The sequence below is a fragment of the Odocoileus virginianus genome, chromosome 18 (assembly GCF_023699985.2).
Source record: "Odocoileus virginianus isolate 20LAN1187 ecotype Illinois chromosome 18, Ovbor_1.2, whole genome shotgun sequence".
Lineage (NCBI taxonomy): Eukaryota > Metazoa > Chordata > Mammalia > Artiodactyla > Cervidae > Odocoileus > Odocoileus virginianus.
In genome coordinates this window covers 25,869,863-25,894,790 of record NC_069691.1, presented here as the reverse complement: position 1 = coordinate 25,894,790, position 24,928 = coordinate 25,869,863, and the positions used below count along the sequence as shown (strand labels likewise).

Below are 24,928 nucleotides of genomic sequence, written 5' to 3'. Positions count from 1 at the left end.
TAGTGAGTAGCATTGCATGATATTCTACCATACTTTAGAGAAATAGTATACTTTGACTGCTTTTGTTTATGCATCTCTAGATATTGATAGTGACATTTATGGGGATTATTTCTATACAAACTCACAGAAAATGGTCACAATTCTGAACAAAGTGGCATATGTTTGCTAGCTTTGAAATTATTTGGTATTTGAGTGTTAATCTTAGAAGGTATACATCCATGAGATAAAGTCTTTGTTCCAAACCTCGCCCTGATTATCGAGAAAAGGATGGTCAGTGCCACATATCCTCAGGGATTTTATTGTGTATCCTAATGCATTATTGGGAATTGAAAAGAAACACGAAATTTGTCCCAGTCTGGAGTTTAATTTTTAATCCATTTCATGTCTATTTTGATAGAAATCCACCTATGGTTCATTTCTTTTTCAGGGTAATGGTTTATTTATTTTTACAATCACATACGCATGCACACACGTGCGCACACACATAAAGAGGTTTCTCAGCTATGGTTTAAAAAAAAGTAAACACACAGATTTGGCCTACTTTTCATTTGATTAAGGCATGCACACACCTACAAATATTCTAAGCTCCAATTTAGGTCACTGAACATCATCCAGTCAGTTCATCACAGCACTTTCCACTCATAGCATGCTTGCGGTATGAAGGCTCATGTGTATGCGGGCATGCATTTGGTGTTGGGGTGGGGGTTGTCCCTGATATGTGGCAATTGTAGCTTTAACAGACAACAGCAAAATATTGGTAATGATTCAAGTCTAGAGAGATTATGTGTGTGTAGGTAGAGATAGATAGATAGTGTAGACAGAGGTAAAAGTGTAATTAATAAGGATCACAGTTATTTTATGGTGTCTTTTCCACAATCAGTGATTCCTAGAATTCCCTGTTTTCCTCTTACCCTATCACTTCTGGCCTCTTATCTTTACCATTTAGGTCCTCTCCAACCCAGTTTCATCCTAACTTAGTCCTATTTTTCCCACTATGTACCTGCAACTATGGTTACCCCATTCCAAAATACTCCTCTAGCAAGTCAGGTGTTTTCTTCTCAAGGTTCTGGAGAGTTTGGATTTTGTGATTCCTTTGTTTTTAATAAAGATCACTCATGTGGGTTTCTTCCTAATTTGGGATTCTTATATACTTTAAGGGGTGCCTGTGTAAGGAAAAGGAGGCATGGAAAAAATCCAACTTCAACTGGACACAGGAAGCAAAAATACAAATTATGAATGGCAATGACACAAATCATTTTTCTTTTGACATACACGTCTAAAAGCCTTTTATTTTTGGTACACATTTCCATTGATTTCTGAGTACAGATCACAGAACTAACTTTCCTTTAATATAATTTCTGCTTGTGATTTATAGCAATTCTGTGTACTGAATTTCAAGCACCCATTACTGAAATACCATATGGACTGAATGCATATTTCAGTGTATTGATTTGTGCCAGTAACCTCTCTTCTGGAAGGTACTTCATTTATCTGAACAACTGATGCTGTCTCTAAAGAAATCTAGCACTTACTGAATTTGTATAAGACCGCTTAGTGAACCTTACTGGAGTTTTTTCACTGTGCTATTCTTATACATGTGTCACAAACGTGTTTGACAACAGATTTTTTAAAATGAGTTTTTTATTTTCATATTTTCCTCTTACATGTAGCAAAAGATGGGAATCAGGGAGGCCAAGACATTACATTTCAATCATTCGTATACTTTTATATAAAATCTTTGATTTGGAACCAATATTATATTAGGTAGAAGTTTTTTCCTCTATTTTTGACTCTACCATATATGCCAAAAATAAAATGAACCTTAGGATTTTTTAACCTGAAATATATGTTTGTATATGGAATAAAATTATGAGAGCCAGTCATCTGTTAAATTTGAAATTCAACTACATCCCTCGGAATCTATTAATGTTAGGATTTGAGATAATCTGTCCTGGGCTTTTCTGTTATTTTCTTGGAATGGTAATTTCTTTTTTACTTTCTTCATCTTCCAATTCTCCTTTATAGCTGATTCCTGTATCCTTTGGTTTATAATTTTTATATAGTGAGCTCATTTCTACTTGGAAGAGTGGTCTTCATAGAAGTGTTAATGTGCTCTATTTCCTTCTGTTAATTCAAGAGATGTGTTAATGGTCTTGAATTATTTTGATATGACTTTTTCTGACTTCTAATAAGATTATATCAATAGTGCCTCTATTTCTATAGTTAAAGGGTTTCAATCTTAGCTTCATGAATCATTGCTAGTAGTGTCCAAAGAAAACAGACTTGGAGAAGCTCAAGTATGATTCAGATAAATAAAAAATGAACTCAAGTCAAACAATGATAAGTTCATTGAAAAAAATAAAAATTGTTATTGGATATTATAGATATTGGATATTATATATGTGGCAGGAGCAGACAGATACCTAAAATACCATCATAGGTAGAGAAATACTGCCTTTGAAAAAATACTGTGTGAGTAATATACTGAGACAAGTTTACTACATAATATATAACCTTTGTAATAAAATCAGAAAGCCTAATATGATAATAATGTGCACTTATCCTATTACATAGGTATATTCTAGAGTGAAGTAGAGACACATTTCAGAAAATTTATACTTAAAACAACTATGTCTAAGTTTTTGTCTAAGAAATTGTAGTTTCTGGCTCTCTTGATAAATACTGACTTTAAAACTCTAATGTATTTGGGATATAATGAGTAGTTTCCAAAAAACCCAGTAAATCCTAAAGGAAATCAACCATGAATATTCAATAGAAGGTCTGTTGCTGTAGCTGAAGCTCCAGTACTTTGGCCATCTGAGGAAAAGAGCTGACTCATTGGAAAAAGACCCTGAGGCTGGGAAAGATTGAAGGCAAAAGGAAAAGGGGACAGCAGAGGATGAGATGGTTAGATAGCATCACTGACTCAATGGACGTGAATTTGACACTCTGGGAGACAGTGGAGGACAGAGGAACCTGGCGTGCTGTAGTCCATGGGTCCACAAAGAATCAGACTTGACTTAGTGACTAAAGAACAACAGCGTTAAAAAATAGTCTCTAATGAATAAGATAAAAATGCCAACAATTGGGACATTTCTTTTACTTAGAAGGAAATAATCTCAAAATAGAGTAATAAGGAATAGGAAACATAATATTCCATAAGACCTATTTTGTGTCAAGCTTGTGAGAATATTTTATGTTCTGTTTTTTTCTTTAATCGTCACAATTATTTCTTTCTACACATGAGAGAACTAACCCAAAGTCATATATCAATAAGCAATAGTGCTGATTTTTAAATCAGACTCTTTCTAAAACCCTAAATCTCTGTTTTTCCTTGGAAGAAGTGAAAATGTTAGTCACTCAGTCTTGTCTGACTCTTTGCAACCCCATGGAGTGTAGCCGGACAGTCTCCTCTGTCCATGGGACATCCCAGGTAACAATACTAAAGTGGGTTGCCATGCCCTTCTCCAGGAGAATCTTCCGGATCCAGGGATCAAACCTGCGTCTGTGGCATTGCACTCAGATTCTTTACTACTTTTCTTTCATTTTTTAAAATCTAATATAGATGGTCCCCCAACTTATGATGTTTGACTTATGATTTTTTCACTTTACAGTGGTGTGAAAGTGATATGTAATCAGAAGAAACAGCTTCAATTTTTATCTTCTGTTGGGTTAGCAATATGTGGTAGGATATTCTCTCATGATTCTGGTCAGGGCATCCAGCCGAGCTCCCAGTCAACCACACAGTCATGAGAGCAAACAACCAATACACTTAACTACCATTCTGCACCCATCCAAGCATTCTGTTTTTCTCTTTCAGTATAGCATTCAGTAAGTTACCTGAGATACTCAGCACTTTACTATAAAACAGGCTTTTTGTTAGATGATTTTGTCCACCTGTAGGCTGATATTTCTGAGTATGTTTAAGGGAGACTATACTTAGCTTTGCTGTTTGGAAGGCTAGGTGTAGTATATGGCTTTTTAATTTATGGTATTTTCAATTTTAGGGTGAGTTTATTGGTATGTAATCTCATACATCTAAGAAGCCCTCTTCTAGTTTTTTGGGGGATTTGTGTGTGTGTGTTTAATAATTTATCACAGTATAATAGAAAAATAAACAGAAGCTGATGAAAATTATTATTTTTAATTGGACTGAATCTCCAAATTGACAGTGATGTAAAATTCCATTTTATTATAATTTTCGAAGATTCTGAACAGACAAGCAATTCAAGTATGAATCTCAATAGGAACACATTTGTAAACACAACACATATATTTTAGAATCATAGATGAGCAATATGGGTTGAAAAAAATTACTTGTCATACATAGATTTTCTTAAGTGCTTTCTCATAAATGGTGTTTTATTTGTTTTAGATTTTGCTGGTTCAGTTGAGTATAGTTCCAGCTGATCTAAAATTTTAAGACAGAGATACCCAATTTGCACATATAGTCATTTCCTTTGATGTCATAATATTTATATACATACAAAGAAACATGAGAAGCATCAGTAATGTTTCAGTCAGTACACTGATATAGTAAATTCCCTCAATTCTTCTGCTAGTGTTACTTTTACTGTTTTAGTTCCGAGATCTACACCCCACTTCTGGGTAGATTACAGATAGTTTGCTACCCTATACTTGGGTCAATAATAATAAATATTCTTCTGATTCCTCCACAACTACAAATTCTTCTAAGTATCTAGCCCAAATTTCACAAGCCAAAAATCATGAGAGACAAAACAATGTCCTTTTATTATAAATATAATGATACAATCCCAATGCATACTTATTGTTTGGTTAGTATTTCCAGGAACTGAACTGGAGTTTATATGGGAGAGGCATTTTATTCCTTGCAACAATGTTCAGATTTCCCAGCTTTACAGATGAGCAAATGAAGAATCTGAACTTTGATAAGGTTAAGTAACTTAAAATAGTGGTGATGATGGTGGTGAAGTCTCTAAGTTGTGTCTGACTCTTGTGTCCCCAAAGACTGTAGCCAGCCAGGCTCCTCTGTCCATGGGATTTTCCAGGCAAGAATACTGAAGAGAGTTGCCATTTCCTTCTCCAGCAGATCTTACCAACCCAGGGATCAAACCCGGGTCTCCTGCACTGCAAGCAGATTTTTTACTGACTGAATTACAAGGGAATTGCTATTAATATGTAAATAAGAAGAGATAGTAGCGCTGGTGTTTGAATTAAGTGTTTTGTTTTTTTCTTTCATTAATGCATTAGTTATCGTATGGAAAGAATTTTTTCCCTGAATATACACTTCAGACTTTCTAGTTTATTGATTTGATTTAGGTTTATCCTCACTGGATAGTTCCTGTACTGACTCGCTAACTGCCACAGGAGGGCTTAGTTGTCTGACAGTACTGCTAAGTCTGCTGCTAAGTCACGTCAGTCATGTCTGACTCTGTGGGACCCCATAGACGGCAGCCCACCAGGCTCCCCCATCCCTGGGATTCTCCAGGCAAGAACACTGGAGTGGGTTACCATTTCCTTCTCCAATGCATGAAAGTGTACACAGGATCCTAATTCTAGACCAGGGGATCAAAACCATGTGCCCTGTAATGGAAGGTAAATTCCTAACAATTGAACCACCAGGAAAGTCCCTGAATCAGGCTTTTTGATGCCAGAACTCATATTCTAAATAAATTTGTTTACCAATTTCCAATTTCTTTACTGTAAAAATAAATAAATAAAGCTTAGAATAAGACACAAAATTCTTTGTATGCCACCACCATTCAGAGGTAGCCACTCTTATTTCAACAAAATAAGAATGTTTTTACTGTGCATTGATGTTTATGCCTTCTGTGTGTATCTTTTCAACAGAATTGTGTGTATACCACCACAAAACATGTTTAAGTGTGTTTATAGAACCATTATTTATAATCATCTTAAAGTGGAAACAACCTAAATATCATCAATAGTTGAAGAAATAAGTCATTGTATATTCATATATTGGAATCCTTCAAGATAATGAAAATAAACTGCTGCCATTATATCATCATGATTGATTCTCAAACATAATATTGAGTAGAAAAAGCCAGACACAAAAACAGACAACCTCTATGATTCATTTATTTAAATTCCAGAAATAAACAAGTCATTCTGTGGTGTTTAAAGTCAGATAATAAAGGCATCTGGTCCTATCACTTCATGGCAAATAGGTGGGGAAACAGTGGAAACAGTGCCAGACTTTATTTTTGGGGGCTCCAAAATCACTGCCAATGGTGACTACAGCCATGAAATTAAAAGACACTTACTCCTTGGAAGGAAAGTTATGACCAACCTGGATAGCATATTTAAAAGCAGAAACATTACTTTGCCAACAAAGGTCCATCCAGTCAAGGCTATGGTTTTTCCAGTAGTCATGTATGGATGTGAGATTTGGACAGTGAAGAAAGCTGAGCACAAAAGAATTGATGCTTTTAAACTGTGGTGTTGGAGAAGACTCTTGAGAGTCCCTTGGACTGCAAAAAGATCCACCCAGTCCATCCTGAAGGAGATAAGTCCTGGGTGTTCATTGTAAGGACTGATGTTGAAGCTGAAACCAATACTTCGGCCACCTGATGTGAAGAGCTGACTCATTGAAAAGACCCTGATGCTGGGAAAGATTGAGGGCAGGAGGAGAAGGGGATGACAGAGGATGAGATGGCTGGATGGCATCACCAACTCGATGGACATGGGTCTGGGTAGTCTCTGGGAGTTGGTGATGGACAGGGAGGCCTGGTGTGCTGCGATTCATGGGGTCACAAAGAGTAGGACATGACTGAGCGACTGAACTGAACTGAACTGAACTGAATAAAGGCATGGGGTTTCCTTGATGGCTCAGCGCTAAAGAATGCCTGCCAATGCAGGAGACGCAGGTTTGATCCCTGGGTCATGAAGATCCACTGGAGAAGGAAATGGCAACCTGAGTTTAGTATTCTTGCATGGGAAATCCCATGGACTGAGGAGCTGGCAGGCTACAGTCCCTAGGGTCGCAGAGAGTTGAACATGACCTAGAGCCTAAACAACAACGAAGAAGGGCATAAATTGAAATGGTGGTGGTGAGAATGAAAGAGTAAAATTAAACAAGAACATGAAAATACTTGTGTATGTAAAAAAGAGAAAGAGAAGCTAACATTAACTCTACAGTTTTAAATTGGCAGGAAGCAGGAGTGATAAAAGTTGGAAAACCATAAGGGCTGCAATATAGGGTATAAATATTGACTTGAATGATGTGACTCATTGGCGGCAATGGAGTATCTAGATGGGAAGGCCCTGTGAAGACTGAAGCCATGGTAATGGATAAAATTGCCCCAAAAAAGGCTGTCAGAATAATAATAAGACAAATACAAGATCTGGGACAATTCTTGTTTTCTGAGTTGGGAAGAATAAAGAAGTAAAAAATAGAGAATATAAGAGTTATTAGAGAAATATTGGACATAATAACTGGAAGAAAGAGAAAAAACAGGAGTGTTTGAGGAACGGCATTGTACAAGTTCATTACAATGTTCACAAGCTGACTCTGTGCCTAACCTCTCTAATCTGCACACAAATAATATTTTATGGAATAAATGCCATTATTATTCCTATTTACAGATGAGAGAACTGAGGTCCAGAGAGATTAAGTAATTTGCTACTTTTCTTGAGAACACATAGTTAGCTAGTGGCAAAGTCTTGATTTGAATCTAATCTCTTTAGCTCTAGAACTCAAGTTTTTATTTCACATTGCAATAAAAAAGAAGCAGAAAATTGCATTGTTTTGGAAGGCAGTAAACAGTTTAATAAGAGAAAGATTTTCAATCATTAAATAATTTCAAAATCAAGTCACATTAACTGAGACTTTGTAACCTTATGTTTGATAATCACCAAATTGACCTCAGGCTTCCTCTGCAACAGATGTAAGAAAGAGAATAAGTGAATGATAATGGGAATATTTTTAAATGTAGAGTAAAGTGTTCATATATAAGGTTCCTCAACCCCGTCCCCTCTTATCTCCACTAGAAGCTTACACATTAATCATTTCCCCTCCCTGTACACTCCTTTCTTAAGTATTCAACTTTGGCAAAATCTCTTTGATACTGAAACATTCTCTTGCAGTTCTAGTATCCACTTCATGATCTCCCAGACTTGCTTTAATCCCCTTACTGCTGGGAGTAGTATTCAAAACTCAAACGTATATCAAATTCTTCCCCTTCTCCTATCATTTTGAATTGATAGGCAAGGGAGGTGGGCTCCATTGGAAAAATGAGTGAGTATTATGAATAGAAGTCTTTTAGTGAAACAGTAGAACTTTAGTTCATTCACAGTAAAAAAAGAGGAAGTGCCAAGAAAACGAAGAAAATTTTATGGGGAATAGTGTAGTACATCCTGGGATACTTGCACTTGAGTAGAAATTAGGGAGAGAAGAGGTAAAGAGGACAGAATTTGCTGTCCCCCCGTGTTAATTGGGGGACTCAAGAGGGGAAATATACATATACATATAAAGAATAGACAGAGATTGCAGTTGAAATATTTACATGTTAGTAACACTTTCTCAAACTCCTACCAAGCAGCCAGATCCTACAGCTCTAATAAGGGGAGACTGAAGAAAGAGACCCTTGAACAAAAGTCAGGGATGCAGGACACCAGGAATATGTGAACTTGAAAAACATTTTACATTATGGATTTTCTTGTTATATAGAATCACAATTTTCTTAACAATACTTAAAGGCTCATTTCTCAACCACAAAACTTTCTCCTTCCACCTCTTCCTACTGTTCATTCAGTTTATTTATTTCACTGAATGCTACCAAGCTCAGTGTTTATTTAAGCCTGATGTTCTAAGACGTCTACTTCAGAGTTAGAGACAATAAAATGTCTGGTTTCTGCTGTCCCAACCCCAAATCAAGAAAATAGTGTGAACAATGATTCATCCTTTCTTTGCAGTGGCAATTTTCAGAGAATAATATGTTTTTAAAATATCCATCTTCTTAAGTATGTGAACATTCCCCGTGAAATCCTGCTTTAGTTATTCAATCTTCTCAATATATTCCACTCCTCTAAATAAAATGCAAAGGTAAATTTTACATTAGCACTTCATATTTCAAACCAAAGTTAACCTAAGAATGCATTTTTGAACATACATGAAAAAAATATCAAAATTTGCTAGATTTTTTTTTAGAACAAATCGACTAAACGAGCAAAAATATGCAAAGCTTTAGTGTTAGCAATATATTAGCAAATTAAGAATTATCTCAAGAAAGAGAAAAGCCAAAGAACAAACATCAATACAATTTTCAAAAACTACATTAAAAACTATTTCAGTATTAGAAGAAAAAAAAATTAGATCAAAACAATGATGAAAATGAGTGAAAATGCCTTTTTATAGCAACTATCTCCCTAGAGTAATGGGATAAAAATTCAATTTTGAACCAACCATATTAAAGTATTTCAGAGGGTATGGTAATTTATGGCTTTATTTTGCTTTAGTTTAACATTGCATAAACACAAACTGTAACTTCGCTAAAACATAGATCCTAAATTTACAATTTTATTAATTGAAACTGAAGCATATTTACCCAGGCTAATGCTATAAAATATGCCCTGGAGCAAGACACCTCCTGTAAAATTTGTTTCAAGCCTTCTCTGTCTATGTAGTTTCTTCAAGATTAAAGAAATTCTAAGATTTTCTTTATTTCTTCTTTTGGAGTGTTAGATGCAAATTGTTGCTTTGTCTGTAACTTCTCTAGTGATTGGTAACACACAAAATCTGAGAATCTAACACCTTAATCATTCCTCTTGAACAAATCTTTGCAACTCCCCATGTTGCACAGTTATAATTTAGGGAAAAAATAAAATCAAAGTGAGTAGAATAATATTAAGTTGCAAATACATTGCAAATCTGTTGTAGTATCTCCTTTTTCTGACATGTATAGTTCAAGGAAAAACAATATCATAGAGCCTTTTTTTTTTAAGCAGTAATCTATGGATTTTAGATTTTGAAAGGAATTGAGAAGAAATGAAAGGGAGTGGTTGTTGTAAGAAATGCTTGACACTGGAATAATAAAGGGCTGGTTGGAGTTGAAAAATCTTAGAATGCCACTGGGATGTTTTTGTGAATACAGAAATACTGGAGAAACAGTTTTATGGACTCTAAACCAGGGGTCTCCAACCCCTGGTACTGATGAATGTGCTCTTAAGAACTGGGCTTAAGCAGGAGGTGAGTGGCGATCAGCGAGTGAAGCTTCTTCATTCACATTACCACCTGAGCTCCTCCTCCCATCAGGTCAGTGGCAGCATTAGATTCTCGTAAGTGCCTGAACCCTGCTGTAAACTGCACATGCAAGGGATCTATGTTGCATGCTCCTTATGAGAATCTAATGCCTGATGATCTGAGGTGAACCTGAGGTGATGATGCTAGCATTGGGGAGCATTTGCGAATAGTTTATCATTAGCAGAGAGGTTAGACTGCACAGAGACTGTGATAAATCAACTACTTGCAGACTCGTATCAAAACCCTATTAGTAAAAAAAAAAAAAAAACCTATTAGTGAGTAGCAAGTGACAATTGTTTAATTATTTAATTATATACTGCAATGTAATAATAATAAAAATAAAGTACACAATAAATGCAATGCGCTCAAATTATCCTGAAAGCACCCCCACCCCGATCCATGGAAAAACAGTCTTCCACAAAACCAGTCCCTGGTTCCAAAAATTGTTGGGGACCACTGCTCTATAGCATCCTATGCTGTAAAGCATAGGATGGGAGTCAATTTTGTTCATTAGGGCACCTAGCACAGAATGTGGCATTAAGCAGAGACTTGATAAAGACCCAGTTAAATCTTCCTCTCTAGGTAAATCTTACAGAGTTCAGTTTAGTTCAGTTGCTCATTTGTGTCCGACTTTTTGCGATCCCGTGAACTGCAGCACACCAGGCCTCCCTGTCCCGGAGTTTGCAGAATTTTACAACTCCTGGAGTTGACAGAATTTGATTGTGATGTGTTGTTGGTCCTTCAGTGGACCTGAACCTGGTGGTCCGGAGTCGACGATAAGAAAGGAAGAGAGAAAGAGGCTGATATAACCTGGTTGACGCGGAAAGCCAAGAGCCCTGTTCTTAGGGCGGCGCTGCTGCCCCTGGGCACCAGGCGCCCTCTCGAGTGGGTGAAGGCGCAGCGCTCCTTCTCCAGAGGGGCTCAGAAGCCCGGGCAAGAAAGGGAGCTCGGCGGGCCTCCGCGCTCCAGGAATTAGCCAGAGATAGAGAGATAGGAAGAAAAGAAAGAGGGAAAGAGAGAGAGAGAGAAAGAGAGAGAGAAAGAGAGAAAGAAGGAATAGAAAGAAAGAAAGACACGGGGACCAAAGCTCTGATGGCGCAAAGGTGTTTTAATCAACATGGTGTGTGCATATATACTGTCTTACAAGGTGGTTATTCTCAGCAAAGACAAAGATTAAAATTCCAGACTTACAAAACACAAGAGGATCCCTATCAAAGAGAGGGTTGCAAACGATCACCTTTTACCATTTGGCTCATAATAAAGAGGGTACTTATCACTGTAATGAGAAATGCCTGGATTCCTCAGCCCGGGGAAAGGCGTGCCTCTCCTCTTAATTCCTGAATATTCAGGAATCAATGAGGGCCAGAGGGTTCCTGACAGATCCAAAGCAGCACACAGGAAGCCTCTTGTTGAATGCTTCCTGACAATGTGTCTTCAATTCTCACTCTTCATGTTCGGCTTCCTTAGGCTCTAGCGAAAAACCTTCTGCTCTCTGCTACTGACACAGTCTAATTTCCATGTCTTAGATACCACCTCTATGATTTCATTCCCAATGTGTGTTTCTAGCCCTAACCTTCCCACTGAACCGTGCACTTCTACTTTCAACTTCCTAGTTGACATTTATACTCACAAAACTAAGGAAACCTCAGCCTAATATGATTAAAATAGAGGTACCAGTTATTTATGGTTGAAATAAAATTTATTTGTATTTCAGAAAAAAAAAGTAAAATCTAATATTTATCCTTTATTTTCTTTTTTTAAACAAAATCTGTTCTGGACTTTGGCCTGACTTTGGCTTCTGGGATATATGACACCAGTTCTATTTCACTCTTGGTTCCTTCCCCTGTTGCCATCATCTTTTGTCACTGAACCTCAAGTTCTTCACCTGTTCATTACTGATATGAGAAATATGAACTGGAGTTTTGGTAGGGGGAAAAGGAAATGCTAAGAGAAAATCTAATGAAACTAGAAAGGAGAATTACTCTGACCACCTATGTGTATATCTGTATCTGTATATGCGTGTGTTTGTGTGTATGTGTATATAAGATAAAGATACATATGTATGTAGTATATAAGCATGCGTGTGTTTCAGTGATATTATTGGGACTCAGGAATTTAACTGCTAAAATAATTTTCTATGCCCAGAGTGGGTACCTATTTGCATTTGTTTTCACAATTATTTCTATAATTGGTTCTACAAATAAATATAGAAATAGCTGGCTTATTCCTACCTTCTGTTTAGTATGGATATACAGAGAAGGAAATAATGCATATTTAATTTATTCTTCACTTCATTTTTTAACAAATCATATGATCACAATATTGGAATGATATCTAGTTTAGTATTCTGTTCCTGTACTCAAACACTGGGGTTCTTTCATAGAAAATAGATACCCTTTATGAGAATTAAATGGTCAAATATAGAGAGGTAGATGCTAATTGTAAATGCTAGTTGAATAAATTTGCATATGAAAAATCTTCAGAAAACTTTTTAAGCCATAAAAAGCACATAGGTGCATGTTCTATCCATAAACTACTTTATTTGGAATGATTCCATTTTCATACTTACACCAGCAACTCTAGAGTCAAAACAAAAGTTCTAAAGTTTTTGATAGGATCTTTTGTCTTCTTCATCAGTTGGTTATATATTTAGTAAGTTATCTATCTTATCTGGAAGGGTTCCTATATTTTGTAGATGCCATTCTCAGGACCTAATCAAAATGTAGAAGAAAGAGAGAGGGAAATGGAAAATATATTTGGAAAAAAAAAAGAGATATAGAAAATATGGATCAATAAAAGTAGTGAATTAATTACATGAACATGTAGAAATTATAGGTCATTGAAAATATAATTTGCTACTAGAATTAGAGGTTTTGATTTGTCCTGTTCTTTGGCAATTCCAGTCATGTGAAAGAAAATACTTGTTTAAATACCCCTGGCACAGATATCAATTAAACATTCCCTAATAAACATTTCTTTTAATGGGATTTTCTTTGCTAAATTTTGGTTGCCTTTTGAGTGAAATAGGAGACTACCATCAGATCATTGTTCTCAGGAAGCTGTTTGTCCCTATAGTCCCTAGTCCAGCTATGTTTGCATTACATCTGGTACAGAAGAACAATGCAACAATAAATTCCAGGCTGCTTACCAAAGACATTTCTTTAAAAATATGTGTGTGTGTGTGTATATATATATATATATATATATATATATATAAATATAACATATATTATATATTATATCACAAATTTTATTATATTACTATATATAATATATATTCTAATATATATTATATATAAAATATATTATATATAATTATATAATGTGTTATTTATATATAATTTATCATATATATTTATATTATATATTTATATATAATATAAATATATAATATATATATATAATATATATATGTATATATAAATATATATACTTGGCTGAGCTGAATCTTTGTTGCCGCATGGACTTTTTTCTGGTTGCAGAGAATGGGGCGTACTCTCTGGTTATGGTGTGTGTGCTGCTCATTTGGGTGGCTGCTCTTGTTTTGAAGCATGGGCCCTAGGGCGCTCGACTTCAGGAGTTGCATTGTGAGGGCTCATTTGTTGTGGGTTTGGGACTCTAGAGCATAGGTTCAGTAGTTGTAGTACATGGGCTTAGTTGTTCCTCAGCATATGGGTTCTTCCTGGATCAGGGCTTGAACCTGTGTCTCCTGCATTGGTAGATGGGTTTCTCATTGCTGAGCCGCCAGGGAAGCCCACCACTGACATTTCTCGGTTTCTTTGTCTACTGGTGATAGCCCTAACCAATCAGTGTGTAAAGTCCACAGTCTTATTTTTTAAGAAAATCAAAGTCATGGGTTGACAGATATTAATAATTATATCTAAACTCAAAAGAAATTTTTATTAATAATATTAACATTATTAATATTTCTAAAGTTGCTTCCATAGTGATATCTGATTTACTCATGTTAAAACACTTTGGTAACTTTGACTCTTATAGTGGACCGTGTCTACTATTGACCTGGTAGTAGACTCAGACTATCAATATATGTTCAATTACTGAGTGTTATTCTACTTTAGGAGCTTTGCTGAATCACAAATTTAAATATATATATATATATATATATATATACACATATATATATTTCCTAATTATGTGTTATACCATTGTTCTTCCTGTGAGAAGAACTGTAGAGGGTTGAAATAACACATAATTCTGAAGATGAAATAGCACATTCTAGATTTATGTACAAATAATCTAATATAGTTCTTCCTCTCCCCAAATTAAGAAGCATTGCTCTTATTTGGGGAGAAGGAAATGCAACCCACTCCAGTATTCTTGCTTGGAGAATCCCGTGGACAGGGGAGCCTGGTGGCTGCTGTCCATAGGGTTGCACAGAGTCAGACATGACTGAAGCGGCTTAGCATGCATGCATTGGAGAAGGAAATGACAACCCACTCCAGTATTCTTGTCTAGAGAATCCCAGGGACAAGGGAGACTGGTGGGCTGCTGTCTATGGGGTCGCACAGAGTCGGACACGACTGAAGTGACTTAGCAGCAGCAGCAGCAGCAGGTCTTATTTTAAATATCCACATTAAAATATTTACATTGTAATGATAACCCTATATGCAAAACAGAAAAAGAGACACAGATGTACAGAACAGACTTTTGGACTCTGTGGGAGAAGGCGAGGGTGGGATATTCTGAGAGAATAGCATTGAAACAAGTATACTATCAAGGGTGAAACAGATCACCAGCCCAGGTTGGATGCATGAGACAAGTGCTCAGGGCTGGTGCACTGGGAAGACCCAAAGGAATGGGATGGAGAGGGAGGTGGGAGGGGGGATCGAGATGGGGAACACATGTAAATCCATGGCTGATTCATGTCAATGTGTGGCAAAAACCACTACAATATTGTAAAGTAATTAGCCTCCAACTAATGAAAATAAATGGGAAAAAAAGTAAAAAAATAATAATAATAAAATAAAATATTTACATTGATAATTTAAAGTTTACTTAACTCAATATTTTTTCTGGATATTTAATATATGAAAGCAGTAAGAAAATTGTTAATAGGACAGGTGGGTAGCCAAGTTATAATCATCTAGGAAGGAAAAAAAAAAAAAAACCCTGATAGGAACAGTTGCATGGAATTGTTTGTCAACATTTTGAAGCCAAAAGTGATTATGGATCCAGAAGGAGAATAAAGGACAAGACATTGTGAGTGTGTAGAAGTGAAGTTGCTCAGTCGTGTGCGACTCTTTTACCAGGCTCCCCCATCCATGAAATTTTCCAGGCGAGAGTACTGGAGTGGGTTGCCATTTCCTTCTTCAAGGAATCTTCCTGACCCACAGATCAAACCTGAGTCTCCCACCTTGCAGGCAGACGCTTTACCCTCTTGGCCACCAGGGAAGCCCCTGCAATTACACAATCTGATCTGGCATAATTAACTTAGCCAGGAGTAAAAAATTGCCAACAAAGTAATGTTGTCATTTCATTCTACATATAAAGAGATTTTTTTTTTCTTCTCTAAGAATCTGCTACTAATGTCAGTGTTGCTGCAGGGGTCACCATGTTAATGGTTCAAGGCAAATGTGTCACTGTTCTTTAAAATACTAATTTCAAACATATACTGTGCTAATAGAGGTCCAGTAGTACTATCACCTTTCTGTAAAAAATTCAAACCTTCAAATAAGATGTATTTAAATTTTAAAAAAGAGAAAATATTCCCATATGGTACAAAAAGAATTTAGCAACTTGCCTAAAATGTCATTTATCAATAGAGGAAATTCTCTTCAACTTCAATTCCTTAATTTGTTTTTTCATGAAACTAAAGTGTTTAATTCATAATGGTATCACTATTCCTTCAAAATTAAAACTTTATTAGCAGAAACAGGTGCAATACAACTAGTCTTTTAAATGATGGAAGATAGCCATAAATTACAAAATATGGTGGGAACACTTAGATTAATTCCTTCTCTGGGCATTAAGACAATCTTCATGGAGGAGATGCTAATTGAAGTGGAGCTGAAGAATGAGTAGAAAGAATATTGAGGCAGAGGAAATGGGAAAAATTAAAATATTGTTAAAGAAAACATTTATGTTTAAGATAGGGTGTGAAGATATGACACAAGTGTCTGTGACAGATAAACTCGGAAAAGAGAATGAGGGTGCATTGAAGAGTTTGGGGGGAAATTGTTAGGTATAATAGGAGCAACTGGGACACTGGGACAAACACTTTAGCTTTTTTTTTGTTGTTCTATATAGACAATAGAGAGGATTTTTGAGCTCAGCAAAGGGATTTATATGGCAGTCTCAGAGCTGTATATTAGGATGTGTGTCATGACTGTATTCATGCCAGAACTAAGGTTGTATTATTCAATAGACTCTATTTCTGCCTACTTTTAAATGTAATACCAGAAGAAAACATTATGAAATATACTTATGCCAGTATGCATATGCAAAAGATATTGAAAGCAAGCAATTATCTAATTTGGATGCAGAATAGTAGGGATGCAATGCTTTCATCTGAAGTAACTAAATGATTTAGATTAGACAAGGTATTTTCATTGCTTATTTGATTTTGATTCTGTAGATAAATTCACAATATGTGTTTTAAGACAATTTGAATGTTTTTGGCAGTTTTTATGATTGCAATATCAAAATATGTTTTTGTTGTTTCAGATGATGGTGCCTGTCAATTAACTAAACTACTGTGGTAAGTTGGTTTTTTTCTATTCAAATCTACAGTGAGTGTTTTTTATTCTAAATTTCAAAAGGATTTATGTCCGTATAAAACCTATAAAAATGTAAGCACTTAAATGGACTGAAAGGCATGTTCTGGAGTAGGCTACGTTGTTTTTTCCAGGGATGTAACCCTTTCATTTTTCCTTCTGATTGGAGCCAAAATTGGAACTCAAAGAACCTCTTGTACACTTATACCAGGAGCCTGGAAAGACTACTATTGTCCAAATGTTTTCCATTTCACTTTTGCCATCTGTTTGCCCAGGAGGATCCTGAGAAAACATGCTAATATTCATGCTCTCAAAGGCAATACAATGTCTTTTAAAGACACAATTTTTAAGAGAAACTTAAAATTATATAGAAATTTGATAAGAAGAACCAGGCGTTTCTTTTTTTCCCCCCTTTATTTCATGGAGGTGTTAATGAACTTAGTCATGATATGCAAGCTGATTCTCATTTTTTCAGTTTCATAGCTGATTAAATCCAACTTTGTTTTAGTTGAATCATTGTATTGGAAAGCAGAATTTTTCTTTGTTACAAATGTACTGTGGCTCCTGTTGGGGATTTCTCCTGGGTAATGCTATATGTGGTAGAAGGAAACATGGTACTAAATGTTGTGCAAAATAATAGTAATAATAAAATGTAGGCTACAGTGGTGTGCTCTCAAGAAAGAAAAGTTACAGGTTTTCTCTGCACTATATTAGACATTTTAAGATGTTTTGTTTCTTCTCTTCTTTTCCAATTAAAACAAAGAATTTAGTTTTCAAATGCATTATGTCAGTGGAGAGGTTTCTTTTCATAGATACTTCACTTATTTGCACTCTCATTCAAAATTTCTCAAATTAGAAAAGTAGTAAGTACACTGTTACTGTCTAAATATTTAGAAGGAATACTATAGTGTTTCTATTGAAAATGAGGCACTCAGTCATTACTGCACAGATAATTATTTTTGTTTTTGCTACTATTCTTAAAAGATGTAAATACTGAAAAAGAATTAATACCTTAACTTCCATAATTGCCTTGGATTATTATGATTGTTCATTGAAAACTAAGATGAGTGGGTGTCATTTGAATCAATCTAATTCATCTCTAAGAAATTGGTACCCTTTTATTTCTATCTTGGAAGAACAAACTCAATATGTTTGTGTGTTTTTACAATACTGAGGAGATGGTATTTTCATGGACTTTCTGCATTGTCAGACTTATAAGATTTTGCATCAGGTCATTACCTATTTTACTTCTTTGAGAGTTTATTAGTTTAGAGTTGATGGAGAAGTTTCACTATTTTTTTTTTCTCTTCTTAAATTTCAATGAAGAAAAAAATAATAAAAGAGAACTTTTGTATCACATCCTGCCCCTACCCATAGACTCGACTTCTTGGTAAATTAAGACTTAGTCAAAGAGCCAAGTGGTTGGGAGGGGGATAATAAAAAGTTTGGAGTTGCAAGAAAAGTTTACAAAGATTTTGGATAAAAAAGAGGAATGGGCAACTGTGTGGGATGCTATATGGGGTAGGATTTAGGGAAGAACAAATATTGGAGGAAAATATTTGTGAGTCCTACTGTGTGATATATCAGTGTCTCTCAAACTTGGATGTGCCTAGGAACCACTTGGGCTATCTTGTTAAAATGTAGATTCTAATCCAGTAGATCTATACTAAATCTCAAAAATTTGCATTTCTATAAGTTCCCAGGTAATGCTAAAGCTGCCAGTTCAAGAACTAGCAACTATTGTATAAAGAATTCTCTTTGTTTACTCCCTATTCAAGAATTTCAGTCAAAACATTACTTTTCAAGTATTTGATTTGGATTTATTAGTGCTCTTCTTTCACTGTTTAAAGATCAATTTTAAGATTACAGGGGGAAAATGCCAGTTTTTAATTCAGTCACACACAAAGAGGACTGGATCTTGCTTCCTCCCAAGGTCTACTTTCCCTCTCACTAACTGGTTAGTCCACAGTAAGCTGTGAAGGATTAAAGAAAGTCAATTTGTTTGAGTTGAATAGTTTTCAAGGGCATGAGGTGTAAGATTTTATCCAAAAAAGGTATTTTTAAAAATATTGAAGTATATTCAGAGACAATCATATCATCATCCTGCAATAGTAAAATTATAAAAAGCAACAATGGTCCTGGGGGTTGAACTCCTAACCGTAAAGTAAGTAAGCATTACCATTAATGCAGTACTTAAAAGCACTTGACTTTTTGTATTGAAAGCGTAGTACTGTGTCCTATTGATACTATGAAAGTTATGCATCTAGTTAAGTTTACTCTGATTCCAAGGAGATTATCAAGAAAACAGGATAGAAATCAGACTAGGCAGGGTGGGTCAAGAAACCCTGAATAATAAGCCAAGAGTTCCTTGTCCAGTGGTGTAAAAAAATCTAAAGGAATTTCTGGAACCAGGATTTCCCTAAGAGCCTAGAGAAGGCCATGGAAGGAGAAGTAGTAAAATCAGTCTGAAATTTCATGCTCTCTTTCCTTGAGATGAGTGTGTCTCTACCCAAACTACATGTTATAAACCCACCCAAGAATTTAAGGGAAAAAAAAAAGTTACCTACTGGGTCCACTCAGAGTCTCTTGGGTGGCACCTGGCATCCAAAGTTTAATGTTCTGGCTTCCTAGTGATTCTATGGGGAACTGGAATGGAGAACCACTGCCCTGTGATCAGGACTTGAAATTTGCCTTTCTGACCCACTGTAGATGTTACGGCTCCATGAACCACGCTTTGAGTAGGAAGGGCCTGTTGTTTCTGTTGTTGCTTAGTAACTGAGTTGACTAACAACACCCCCTTTGCAACCCCATGGACTGTAGCCCACCGGGCCCCTCTGTGGGATTTCCCAGGCAAGAATACTGGAATAAGTTGCCATTTCCTTCTCCATGGGTTCTTCCCCACCCAGGGATCAAACCCACACCTCCTGCATTGACAGGAGGATCCCTTATCCCACTGAGCCACCAGGGAATGCCAGCAAAGGCCTACCAACCCGTAAGTTTTCCCTCATATTTCAGGAGAATCGAGATCACTTAGGAGTACTTACCTTCTCTCTAAGTATAAGGGGAGAGAAGGAAGAAGCAGAAAGAAGAGAAGAGACAGCGAAATTGTACATGGTGGGCCCTGAGTAGAATATTCAACTCCCAACCTGATTGGATTTGAAGAGCAATAGAAAAATCCCTGTACTCCAAAGAATGCAATCAAATCATAGGGTATCTGAATTTGCATTTTAAAAATTAATCTTATTTTAATGCTTTCCTCACCTGACTATGCAAATATCATCCTTTGGTACAATTGTTATAAACAGAGGGTTGAGAGAGAAGACTGAAGTGGGGAGGAATCTGAATTTTATTAATCATCCCAGATATTTCTAATCAGGAGTAGAGCTTGGAAGTCGTTGTTTTAGACCACACAGTACATTCTTTCCTGGCCTTCATTCAATATGTATAAATATTCCTCTTCTCAGGTTAATATTTTATTTTATGTCCTTATTTGCAAAGTGCACAACAAAATCTATTCCTTTGTGAAAATTCCTTTTTCTTGGGAGACACAGGCTCAATTTTTTTTTTTTTTTTTTTTAGAATAGCCAGAATTTTTTTAAAAGACTTAATATTCATGACAAGAAGACAAAAATTCAAATAGGGCTATTAAATTTACTTTTAGTGATTTTGCCAAATCTCTTTTGTAAACTAATGAAATAATGTGAAGGGCTACCTAAATGAGTTATTTTCATTACTTTGCATTATCATTGACCTTAAAGAAAGAAGTTTTGCCTGTATATGAGGCAATAAAAATGTCTCAGTTAAAAAGGATTAATTTTCATTATAGACCAGAGACACAAGGGCATCATGAAAGGATCAGATATCAGTAAAGTTTTCTGGCAGTGTTCATATGGGCGTTGGTGTTAGTGGTGATGATTGTTGTAATGGTGATGATGGTTGAGGTGATGAAACTGATGATAAAAATTATTGTTCATTGGGCTCCCCTTGTGACTCAGCTGGTAAAGAATCCTCCTGCCATGTGGGAGACCTGGGTTCAGTCCCTGAGTTAGGAAAATCCCCTGGAGAAGGGAAAGGCTACCCACTCCAGTATTCTGGCATAGAGAATTCCACGGACTATATAGTTCATGGGGTTGCAAAGAATCGTACGTGACTGAGCGACTTTCACTAAGCACTTATTAATGGCTCAGGTATTACACTAAATTACTTATATTTATTTCTTTGTTCTATATCACAGTCCTATGAAATACGTCAATTATTACCTGTAACATGGAGCTGAAAGATGTAAGAATTAGAAAGCTTAAACAACTAGCCAAGTTTGCATGGCTAGATAAGTAATGGAACCTGAATTTGATCCAAGATATATCAATTATCTACTTTTGTGTAACAAACTACCCTAAATCTCAGTGACTTAAAATAACTACTTGATAGCCGTCATGATTCTTGTAGGTTTACTGGGCAGTTATTCTGCTCCACCTGAAGTTGGCTGGCGCCACTGAGTTGTCTACATTCAAATAGAAGCTTAACTGGTGGTCTCAATTCTTCATGTGTCCCCTTTTCCTACATGATGAGTCATTCTCCACAGCTCTCCACAGGAGAATAGCTTAAACTTTCACATATCACGCAGTTCAGTTCCAGGCAGTGCTCCAGGGAACAGGCCCCTCGGCAAGGGCCTCACTATGCAGCTTGCTTGCTAATGCCTCATTGGTCAAGATAAAGTCCAAACTCAAAGTCAGTGTGGGAAGGAATAAAACCAGCACACAAATATCTAGAGGCATGGTTCAGTCTCCCATACCAGACATGGCTGACTCTAGACCCCTTGGGTTTTAATTACTACAGCATATTCCCTTCCAGGAGATAATGAAAGTGAACATTGGAAGGAAACAGACCATATAGTATTATTGAAGAGTCACTATAGATAGGCTTGATCTGAGTTTAAACCAACAGTAATGAGTATGTTTAAGTATTTGAGAGGAAATTTATTATATATACACCATTCAATATTGAACTGGATGACAGGGTTCAAAGTTCAAGAATTCAGAACACTTGAAAGGATCTCTCTGTAGTCTGACTACCAAGATAAATCAATATGTAGTTGGCAAAATTGTGAATATTCCCACACTGGATTTCTACTCTTGCTTTAATATAGAATCTGCTTGTTACAAGTACATATCTGCATTTGGGTAAACAGTATGAGAAACAGCGATGATGTTTAATGTCTATTTAGGTTACTAAATTGGATCTTAGTTGGATTCTCAAGGCTGATCCCGAAAGCATGTGGTAAAGACAATCTGAAAGATTCAAAAGGCAGGAGACACCTGCTGTTAACAATGACCTATCTGTAATATAGAGCAACTTCTTAATATGAGTTCGTGAATAATTTTGGATTTTGAACAGGCTTGTATCCTAATGGGCTTCAGAATAAATTAGTTGGAAAATAGACTTCCTGCTTATCTAGAACATTATTATTGTTGTCATCAGTTTTCCCAGCCTGTAATGTATCACATCACCCTCACTTAGGGCCTTACTAGAATCTTGATTGTCCAGCACTTCCATAATAATATAAAGAGTTTTGCCTCACTGCTTTCAAGCTATTTTGTTCTTGTTGTTTAGAAGCTCCATAGAGAGTGTCTGTCTATAGGACTATAAATTTGGTACTTTTTACCAGCTCTAAATTTTCTCTAATGCCTAAGAGTAGTTGGATCAACAGCCTACTCCTGTCATTTAGAGACTAACAATGTGGAAAATTGAGTGAACTCATTATGGTCACCACTCAAGGCTTCTCCCTGTGAACTAAAATCTTCTTTAAATATTGAAATAACTTCTAAATAAGAAGGCAAAAAGCAAAAGTGTGTGTGAAAAAACATGTTTTTTAAATTTTTTTTCTTGGCACAAAATGCAAGTATAGTAGCATTCTCCTCTGTCAAGAGTGGAACCAGGATCCATTCCCATATTCTTCAAGGAGTTCTGTCATACTAGTGAATAAAAACTGAATCCATCTTGCTATAAATGGAATATAACTAACACCCTAATATATTAAACAGAGATTTCTAAGTTGCACCAACAAAATAATTGGGTGCATGTACAAACGAGGATTCACATGTACAGAATTCAAACTTTGTGTATGCAAAACAGATAATTGTGCAATCAACTAGGTGCCTTTGATTAAAATTATTGTATATGCAAATTCACTACTTGCTGAAGCAGTTGTATTTTGGCGCATGCATACATAATTTGTGATTTAAGGTAGTTTGATGGCGGAAATAGTCTTACCTATTGGACCTTGTGTTTTAAGTATTAACCAAATACTACCTTTTTCTTTTTTTATTCCATTTTTGGTAATCAGTTTACTATCATTTTGAAGATGACATTTCTCCTTGTATCAATAACATTTTAACAAATATGAAATTAGATGGATTTAAAAATCAATTAGAGCATTTAGTGTAGTCTCTTATTTAGGCTTATTGTACACCTTAATGCTGCGTTTTAACTTATAAAAAAGATATTTTCCTAAGTACCATCTTGCAACCAATACTACCTTATTACAAATCTCATGTTGTTGTAAAAAACAATAGCAAAATATACTGACCCTTGCATATTATATGTCAGACACTTACATTTCACAGCCAGCCTGGGATGAAGATTTATCACATTTTAAGGATGAGAAAACTGAGACAACAATCATGTGATTCTGCTAGGGTCATGAAGCAACTACATGGAAAAGCTAGGAAATTCAGAATGTGGTCAGAGTGTGGCTGCTGTCCTTCTTAGAAGCAGCACAAACTCTGATTCAGTTGCTCCTTTCAGACAGTTGTAACTGTTTGATAAGTTGTAATGAGACCTGTTTGTATAGGAAGTATCTCTTCTTGCTCTTCTCTCTCTCTTCTTGTCTTTTCTCCCACTTTCTTTCGTCTTTCATCTATCCCTTAAAGGCGGGATCTAAGACACTAGAAAACAGGTTTGAGAGCCTGAAGAACTGGAGGATGAAATCTCCCATTGATGGTTGTGGGCCAGTGTTCATTCGGAATTCAGAATTCATTTCCCTGTGTCTCTTGATCAGCATATTGAAAGCAAAATCTAAGCACACGGTATTCCAGTTTCACACAGTCTTAGCTGAAAACTCTCCAACTGCTTACTCAGGTTGGAAGCTTAAGTTCTTACTATGGACCTCAAGGTTACTCATGATCTGGCCTGCTCTCAGACCTGGTCTTCTATCTCCATCCCGCACTGTCACTTGTTCAGTCTAATCCAGTGTCCCTGTTCTTCCTAGAATCTTGTTAGCACCCTCAGGGCTGAGGTGTTGTATACAAGCTTCTCTTAGAATGCTTTCCCAGTGTAACAGCAGTTGGTTTCCCCTTGTGAATGTCACGTTTCTTCTTGAATGTCCCCTTATCACCATGCTCTTTTCTCAAACCTCTGCCTCTTCTTGTACTACTTAATCTATTTTCTCTTGCCCCCAGAGCACTTACATACCACATCTATTATTAAGGTGTTTATTTGTCTAACTTTTCCTTCTGCAGTCTATAGAAAGTATAAGAAGACAGTGGCTTTGAATAGAACATTCCCTGTATATTCTGACCCTGGTACAGAGGACATAGTCAGTAACTAACTGTTGCACAAATTAATTGTTGCATAGGTTTCTTTTGTTTTGTTTTAGTGAATATATTTTTAATTAGAGGATCCTTGCTTTACAATGTTGTATCGGTTTCTGCCATATACCAACATGAATAGCCATAGGTATACATGTGTTCTTATGCAAATTGTTCCCTACTTAGCTGTTGTCAGAATGATTGAATGTGTGGTACAGCACAAAATAATTTTCTTTACAGCAGTCATACACATAAAGACGTGTTTGTCAACGGTTACTGTGTCATGTTACATGAGACAAGCAAAAGGAGGTGGAACAGAAAGTTAGTGCACATCATGATAAGCAATTATAAAATATGATCAGAGT

At 36.1% G+C, this 24,928-nt stretch overlaps 1 protein-coding gene across 38 annotated transcripts in view; it reads left to right on the top strand.

The window, feature by feature from the left end:
* The window catches only part of PTPRD (protein tyrosine phosphatase receptor type D), a 2,322,816-nt gene that overhangs the window by 1,233,531 nt on the left and 1,064,357 nt on the right, over positions 1–24,928 (top strand). For all 38 annotated transcript variants that reach the window (XM_070480470.1, XM_070480471.1, XM_070480507.1 and 35 more), the window contains one exon: positions 16,928–16,961. The gene's annotated coding sequence lies outside the window, so the exon portion shown is untranslated. The remainder of the gene's footprint in view (positions 1–16,927; positions 16,962–24,928) is intronic.